This window comes from Ctenocephalides felis, unplaced genomic scaffold (genome assembly GCF_003426905.1).
Source record: "Ctenocephalides felis isolate EL2017-DRISC unplaced genomic scaffold, ASM342690v1 CF-g0.4_SCAFFOLD_00845, whole genome shotgun sequence".
Lineage (NCBI taxonomy): Eukaryota > Metazoa > Arthropoda > Insecta > Siphonaptera > Pulicidae > Ctenocephalides > Ctenocephalides felis.
The window spans coordinates 42,635,992-42,644,249 of NW_020536999.1; the positions used below are offsets into that span (position 1 = coordinate 42,635,992).

General features: G+C 30.2%; 1 non-coding gene across 1 annotated transcript; it reads right to left on the minus strand.

The window, feature by feature from the left end:
* Positions 1 to 7,392: 7,392 nt before the first annotated feature.
* Trnap-cgg lies at positions 7,393 to 7,464 on the minus strand. The gene has a single exon. It is a non-coding gene; the product is annotated as a tRNA-Pro (tRNA).
* Positions 7,465 to 8,258: the final 794 nt, after the last annotated feature.

Here is an 8,258-nt window from a genome sequence, read left to right on the forward strand (position 1 = left end):
CAGGTCTAGCGGTTTCGGAGATCTAACAAAAAAAGTAAAAAAAATGCCATTTGGCGGTCAAAAATGATCATTAGACATATGCACATCAAATTATCAGATATTTTATAGAGATTTTAACAATAAGTATAAATTTTGTTTACATTTCTATGGATTCCGTACCAATGTTCACCCGTTAGACAGCGACGCGGCGCTTACGCGCTTTATATTTTGTCTCTATGCAGTTGAAGCAGTACGATTGCTTTGAAAAAAAGTTCAGATCTTCCAAAATATGTCAAAATAAAGAAAACATTTTTTTTTTATTTTTCAAAAAAAGTAATTTTTTGTCCAATTTATAGTTTCTCAAAAATCTTATTTTTTCGAAGTAATTTTTTTTCAAAAATGTTAATCGTTTTTAAAAAAATAATAATTTTTGGTACGGGAAGTTCCAGCAATTTGCCCTAAGGCACGATGCTCTAATTGCCTTAAGACAGAATTCCACTTACATCTAGTTTTGTTTATCTTTGCTAGTGCAAGAGGTCAATCTGTCCTGAGGTACTTATAATTACGATCCGCGCTCCTTGGCCGCTCTCGGCCATCTGTCCAGGGTCAGCGCGTGCCGGGGGCATCTGTTTGATCGAGGCGTACTCAATTATATGTAATCCCGTACTGAAAAGATGCGTCTTCATGCAGCACATGTTGCTGCTGCGACAGGATAAAGCGATTTTCAGTTTTGTGTCCTTTATGATTTACCCCATATCATTTTCTGCATCCACGAAACGTGGAAGATTAACGCGGTTAAGTCATGTTTTCTATTTGATTCGTTTTTACTGGAAGCAATCGCATTCAGTCGACAATGGATTAAACGGGTACTTCACAAAAGCGGTTTCATTCAATCTTCATTGTTATATATTGTATGAACGATCAGACGAGATATTATTATATGTTATAAATTAGATTTTAATCGGTCATCAGAACTCTCTAGTTTGAAATAATTTACACAACAATTTAGGGTATAATTGCAGTCGACCACATTATCGATGCATCATCATCATCGACAAAAACTATCGACAAGAATAATAAATTATAATTATTAACTTCCCGTAGGGTAAGTTATTGTAATAGGCCGAAAATCGGAATTGAAAATTTTTACATTTCTCGACGTTTTGAAGGTTTCTGAACGTTTTGGCATACCTCAGAAAAAATGGATGTGTGTGTGTGTGTGTGTGTGTGAGTGTGTATGTATGTATGGATACAAATTTTCGCCCACGTTTTCGGGCGTACGGATTAACCGATTTGAATGGTTCAAAAAACATTCGATTCCTATTGATAGGGAAAAGAGCTGATTAGTTTTTGGCAAAGGCAGGTCCAGCCGTTTCGGAGATACGGAGCAAAGAGTGCAGAAAATAGAAATCGAGTTTTTGAGAGAACGGAGTATCCGATTTGAATGATCTAAAAAACATTCAATTAGTAATGATTGGAGAAGTGTTTATTAGTTTTTGGCAAAGGCAGACCCAGCCATTTTGAAGATACGGAGCTAAATATGTAGAAAATGGCAATTTTTGAGAGAACTAAGCGTCCGATTTAAATGATTCAAAGAACTTTCTGCTTGTCTTAACGAAATAATTGATTTAGGAAAAAAAATTTTGTTCAATTTTTTTTTTTTTTTTTTTTTAAGTATTTTGTATATCGAAAATATTTTAGATTTTATTTTTAATTCTGACTATAGTACTAATATACTTTACAAATAATTTCAACTCTGCAATTCAGTTTACATAATTCTTATAAATATTAGACAATTTTACAATATTTATAATAATCTATTAGAAAACATTCAGTATTCCACAAACATTTCGTTACGGTACGGGAAGTTCCAGCAATTTGCCTTAAGGCACGATGCCATAATTGCCTCAAGACAGAATTCCACTTACAGCTAGTTTATTATTTTTATTAAATGTAATTGTATTATTTAATGGTATTATTATATGCAACATAAATGAATATCGTGTCGTTAATCGTAAGCTGAGAAGAATAGATTTCCAAAAAAACAACTGAAATTTCAAAAGCAAAATAATATTTTTTTAAGAATACGATTAAATAAATGATGTTTGAATTCAAGTACATTCATACAAAGAAACGTATGGATTTCCAATAAACTTATAAGATCTTTATTTTATGGGTTGAGATCCTAATCTTCATTCAGTGGAAAATAACTATAATACTTAAAACTATGTAACAAAATTAACAGGACAAACAACATCTTTTATTTATTATCCTCCAATATCTATTACCCACAGCAAATTTAAGATGTTGCATAAATATACATACACATACACACACACCCATATATATATATATATATATATTTTTGAATAGTCTTGAATTTGATGTTGATATATATGTTTAATTTGAGTTTAATAATCGGGCGTAACATCAATAAAATAGTATGAGTTTTTTTTTTTAAATTTATTTATTTAAAATCCATACGTTTCGGCTAGCATCTTAGCCATCATTCAGTGGTAATCAAGTTAACTATAAAAATTGAAACTAATAAATTATATGAAAGGAAATTTTGTGGAAAAACAATAATAATAATAATGGTAATAAAACACTTACAATTTTGTATCCTAATATAGCATATGAAACCATTATTAATCCATGGTATGAGTATGTGCACATTGATAAGATATATATTTTTTAACACAAACATCACAAATGGTAAAACACACTAATAATCATGATAACTTAACAAGTTGTCGAAACTATGTATTTACTCTTTGGAGTTTAGGATAGAAATGCCACATTTTTCTCAAAGCAGTTTTTAGCATGTGTTGATATTTTTTGGAAAATTTAAAAGGCGATGGGATTTTGTTATTTTTTAAGGAATTTTGACACGCTATTAAGAAACCACGTGTTCGTTTCGATAAGGGCCGTATTGTCATTGCGTTTATTTATGACTCTGTCGTTATGTAATTGTAAAAACAACCCCTCAGCGAATCTTCTTTTAATTGTATTCTCTTCAAAATGTAAAATTTTAGGGTTAAAAAAATCGATATTATGATTTAAATTTTTAATATGCTCAGTTAACATTGTTTTAAATTGCTTAGGATTTTTTGAATTATTTTTGTGTTGATTAAGGCGTTTACTCAGGTTTTGGCTAGTTTCTCCAATATAAAAGAGTTCGCAATTAGAGCAATTAATTTGATATACTAAATTCCTGAGGCGGTCAAAATTGAACTTAGATTTCATTTGTGTAAAAATTGAACTAAGGGTTGCATCACAATTACATACCAACAGAATGCCACATTGTTGAAATAGTTTTTTCCACGAGAAATATAAATCTTTTACGTACGGTAGGCAAATGACACCAGTATATGATTCTAAGTCTAAGCGGTTTTTATGATCTGTAGGAGGTCTTTTTGTTTGTTAAAATGTAACTGCGTCTGTTATTTATGACCGAGTTGATTATGTTCGTAGGATATGAGTTGTTTTCAGTGTGTTTATAACCAGGTCAATGTTCGTGTCCCAGAAGTTTTTGTCAGATAGTAATATGGCGTGGTCTGTTAAATTATTATTGTCGCAATTTTCATTTTAAGAGGGTGGTATGAGTGGTAATTTATGTATCGTCGGGAGCTAGTTGGTTTCTGGTACCAGTTAGTAATTAGTCGGTGGTCATTTGTACGTATGAGTCTGATGTCTAGAAAGCTAATCGAATTCATTGTCTCTAATTCTACGGTAAACTGTAGTTTTTTATTAAAATTGTTAAAATTATCAGTAAATATGTAATGTCTTCTTCCGAATACAGAGTCATAAATAAACGCAATGACAATACGGCCCTTATCGAAACGAACACGTTGGTTTCTTAATAGCGTGTCAAAATTCCTTAAAAAATAACAAAATCCCATCGCCTTTTAAATTTTCCAAAAAATATCAACACATGCTAAAAACTGCTTTGAGAAAAATGTGGCATTTCTATCCTAAACTCCAAAGAGTAAATACATAGTTTCGACAACTTGTTAGTTATCATGATTATTAGTGTGTTTTACCATTTGTGATGTTTGTGTTAAAAAATATATATCTTAAAATGTGCACATACTCATACCATGGATTAATAATGGTTTCATATGCTATATTAGGATACAAATTGTAAGTGTTTTATTACCATTATTATTATTATTGTTTTTCCACAAAATTTCCTTTCATATAATTTATTTAGTTTCAATTTTTATAGTTAACTTGATTACCACTGAATGATGGCTAAGATTCTAGCCGAAACGTATGGATTTTAAATAAATAAATTTAAAAAAAAAAAAACTCATACTATTTTATTGATGTTACGCCCGATTATTAAACTCAAATTAAATATATATATATATATATATATATATATATATATATATATATATATATATATATATATATATATCATAAATTTGTATGTATGTGCATGTTATAAAAATAGGTTTATGTACCATATTCTGTGTACAATATCCCAAGATCATAAAGATAAAACCGTTCGTATAGACAATCCATAGTTGATAGGAGTATGTTGGGCGTCCCCTGCGGGAATTGCGAAATATATGGGAGTCACAGGTGCAAGATGAGGATCAAGCAATTCTGGCTCTTGTCTCAATGGTGTCGTCATGACATCTCTGATGTTTATTGATGGTGATTGAAAAAGTTTAAGAGATGTTTTTATTTTAATATTTTCATGCGAGAATATGTATTAGGGCTCAACCGCACCGTATATATCACGCGGCGAGACGTAAGGACATATAACGCGGCTTAAATGTCGCACACGAAATAAAAGATGAAATACATGTCACTTTGGGAAAATTGAGATTGTGATTGTCACAAAATATAATAAAATCTTTAATTCGATAGCATACCCCAATTTATTGTGTTGCTTTTTACACAGCTGTATGGCAGACTTTCTGCAAGTTCTACAAACTTTGTTACATGTTAGATATTTTTGTTGAACAACAAACACATCTTTAACTTATGATCAGAATGAATTTCTTCAGCACGAAGTAAGATGATATAACGCACTTTTCTAGAATTTGATTGTAAAATAATGACCAATAGCTATGGTATTATTTTTACTTCATTTGGTAAAGAAAGAGTTTTTTTCTCATTTATTCTCATAACAAATCTGAACCTTTGGTTCAATAAAGTTATTTGCTGTTGGGTACATGTCGCTTAGAAATTCCCCCACTGAAGAATTTCCTTATATAAATATATTGCTTGTCAATTTATTAGATTTTGCGGCCACTTTTATTTCACTCTTCTGATGGTAACTTGTTTTTCCACATCTTTTATTAGTGTGTTTGGACGGTATTTGCTCTTTTGGTGATATTTCAAGCTTTATCCTTGATCACCTTTTGTACATATTTGATGTTTAGATCTCAGTGAATTGTGTCGTTGGGGACATACTGGGGAGCGTTTACTATGGCTCGAAATATTTTAGTTTGTGCTTTTTGGGTGGTTTCTATATTGGCCGTGCTCGCACATGCCCACCCACAGCTCGATACCGTATGTCCACATTGATACTATTACTGCTTTTTATATGAGGATCTTGTTCTCATATGACATCTTAGTGCTTCTTCCAATTCACGCGAGTGGAGTTCACGAAATTTGTTTGTCTATTTTGTTAAGGTCTAAAGCCAAACTGGTAGTCGGAAATTATTGAAAGCTTTTTGTTTATTCTGCTTAGAATTATTTTCTCCATTGTTTTTGAAAGGGCATTAGACTGTTTGGTCTGTACGATGTAGCTTCAGTAGGTGATTTTCCTGGTTTAAGGATCATAACAATTTCAAAAATTTCAAAACATTTCAGCCAATATATTGTTCTATGTATTTTATTAAATATGTATGTCAATAGAACTATGCTTCTCTTGGACAGTTCTTTGATCATCTTGCATGAGGAAGAGTTACAGCATCGATTCATTCTTATTTAGTATAAATTTAATTATTGGATCTCAAAACTAGTACAACAAGCTTTTCTTCGCTACTATAAACACCAAAAGTGAAACAATTCATTTAACTTAAATATGGGTTTTAATTTGAAGATGTAGTAATCACTGCCATAAAATGTAAATGTATCGGTAGTGACTTGAATCGTGTTTTTTACAATTGTACAAACTAGTCTCGGGTTCGATCCCAACCTGGGCCAAGCTTGGTGTGAGGTAGAATGATTTCAAATTTCCACATGAGGTTATAGTTCTCAACTATGATCTTAAGTGAAAGATTTTGGGCATAGCAGCATGTAAATATATACTACAGCACTATTAGATATACATATATAATATATTCATTCTGCATATAAAAGGAAGGGTGGTTGATCGCTGAGTTGCCCTTTCAGGAAAAATATCTAGGTTAAGATCAGAAAAAATCAAAATACGTTATTCTGATTGTAGTTCAAATGAAACAAAACAGTTTGTTAAACCCAACCTTACTTCTATATTTGATCAGAGTATATCGAAATTTTATTCTAGCTATTACCATAGCTTCTAAAATTGTTTAAGCAAGCAAACATTGCCATTATACAAAATCTTTATATTTTTCAGCTGAATTATGTTTTACATATTTTACGTGTTACGTATATCTTTGTTATTTTCGGCTTTATAGAAGTAAATTGGATTTTTCAAGAATACAGAACAGTACCCACATAACAGAAAAGAGCAGTGATAACAAATCTTACGATATCTCATAAATATGGCATTAATTTTCTCAATATACTAGAAGCCTTTTATCACAATTAAGAAACGTCCATATATTCTGTTCATTGATTTCTAATTTGCGTGTGCAATGGTGGGGTTCAGGTGGTTTAATTTGTGGACTGTAATTGATTTATCCTGTCATCATAAAAAGTGATTAAAACTACTATTTAATTTGTGATAAATATCCAAAACTCAATACTGCATCTTATTACTCTCATTCCTTTCGCTATATTGTACTGCTTATAAATAATCAACATCTATTTACATAAGAAAACATATATTATCTCCTACCCCCTTGGTTAAAAAATAGGCTGGTCAAATCTTGATCATATAAGATTCATATGAGTAAAAACTGAAAAAATTAATTAATATTTTTTGCGACTTACTAAATATTTTTAGTATTTATATGTCAGTATAAAATTATTATGTAAAAATATTTTATTGTATTTTAATTTCAGATGTCAAGCTGGTACTGGACGTTGTATTGTTGATAAAGCTCACAGAAATCAATGTCAGGCATGTAGACTTAAAAAGTGCTTAACCTGTGGGATGAATAAAGACGGTAAGTTTTGTTGTCTAAAATTATTAAATTATAAAATCTTTATGAATTCTATTATAAAATTGCAATAATTTATATGTTAGTAGTATGCATTTTATTAAATTAATTGGTCTAGTAATAGTATTAAAAAATATTGGTTGGGCTCGTCCGGGAATTGAACCCGGGACCTCTCGCACCCGAAGCGAGAATCATACCCCTAGACCAACGAGCCGGTATTCATACAATTAAATAGACCGATTATTATATTTCACCGAACAATAAAATTAATAAAAAATTGCTAGTTCTTAATTTTTTTACGAAGAGCTGCTTAAAATTTTGTATAGGATGTTCTGGAAAATTATTCTACAAATTTTAATTACTATTTAATTATTATAATAATAATTATTATTTTTATATTTTTTTCATTTTTACAATAAATTTTATTGATGCCGTATACCGCCAATTTAATATTTTTTCACAATGATAGTAATTCTCTACGAAAATAATTTAATTAAATGTAATGTAATTTTATATTGGGATCAATAATTGATAATATTACTGCGCCGTCTATACTTTGTTTAAATAATGAATTAATGAAAATGCACTTTATGAAAAATTACTGATTTCTATAAATAACTAAATACCGTGATGATGCATGAGCAAAAATGCATCAATATCTTTTGCGATCCACTTGTGTAAATATAAATTTTGAAATCTGCTACGCATGTTATTAAATGAAGTAATTGGTAATAAAATCCAATAGATGAGAGTATTTTTTGAGCTTTAACTAAATTACATATTATTATGGTCAATTTATTAATGTTATTTATTTATTATTACTTGACAATGACCAATCCAAACATTATATTTAACTTTTCGTAGAGTATGTCACAGTAATCGCAAAAAAATCAAAAATTATTTTTCATAAGTTTCTGAACATTGTGTCATAGCTTAGAAAAATAGATGATGTATGTGCGGATACAATTTTTCGTCAACGATTTTGAAAGCACGGATCAACCGATTTGT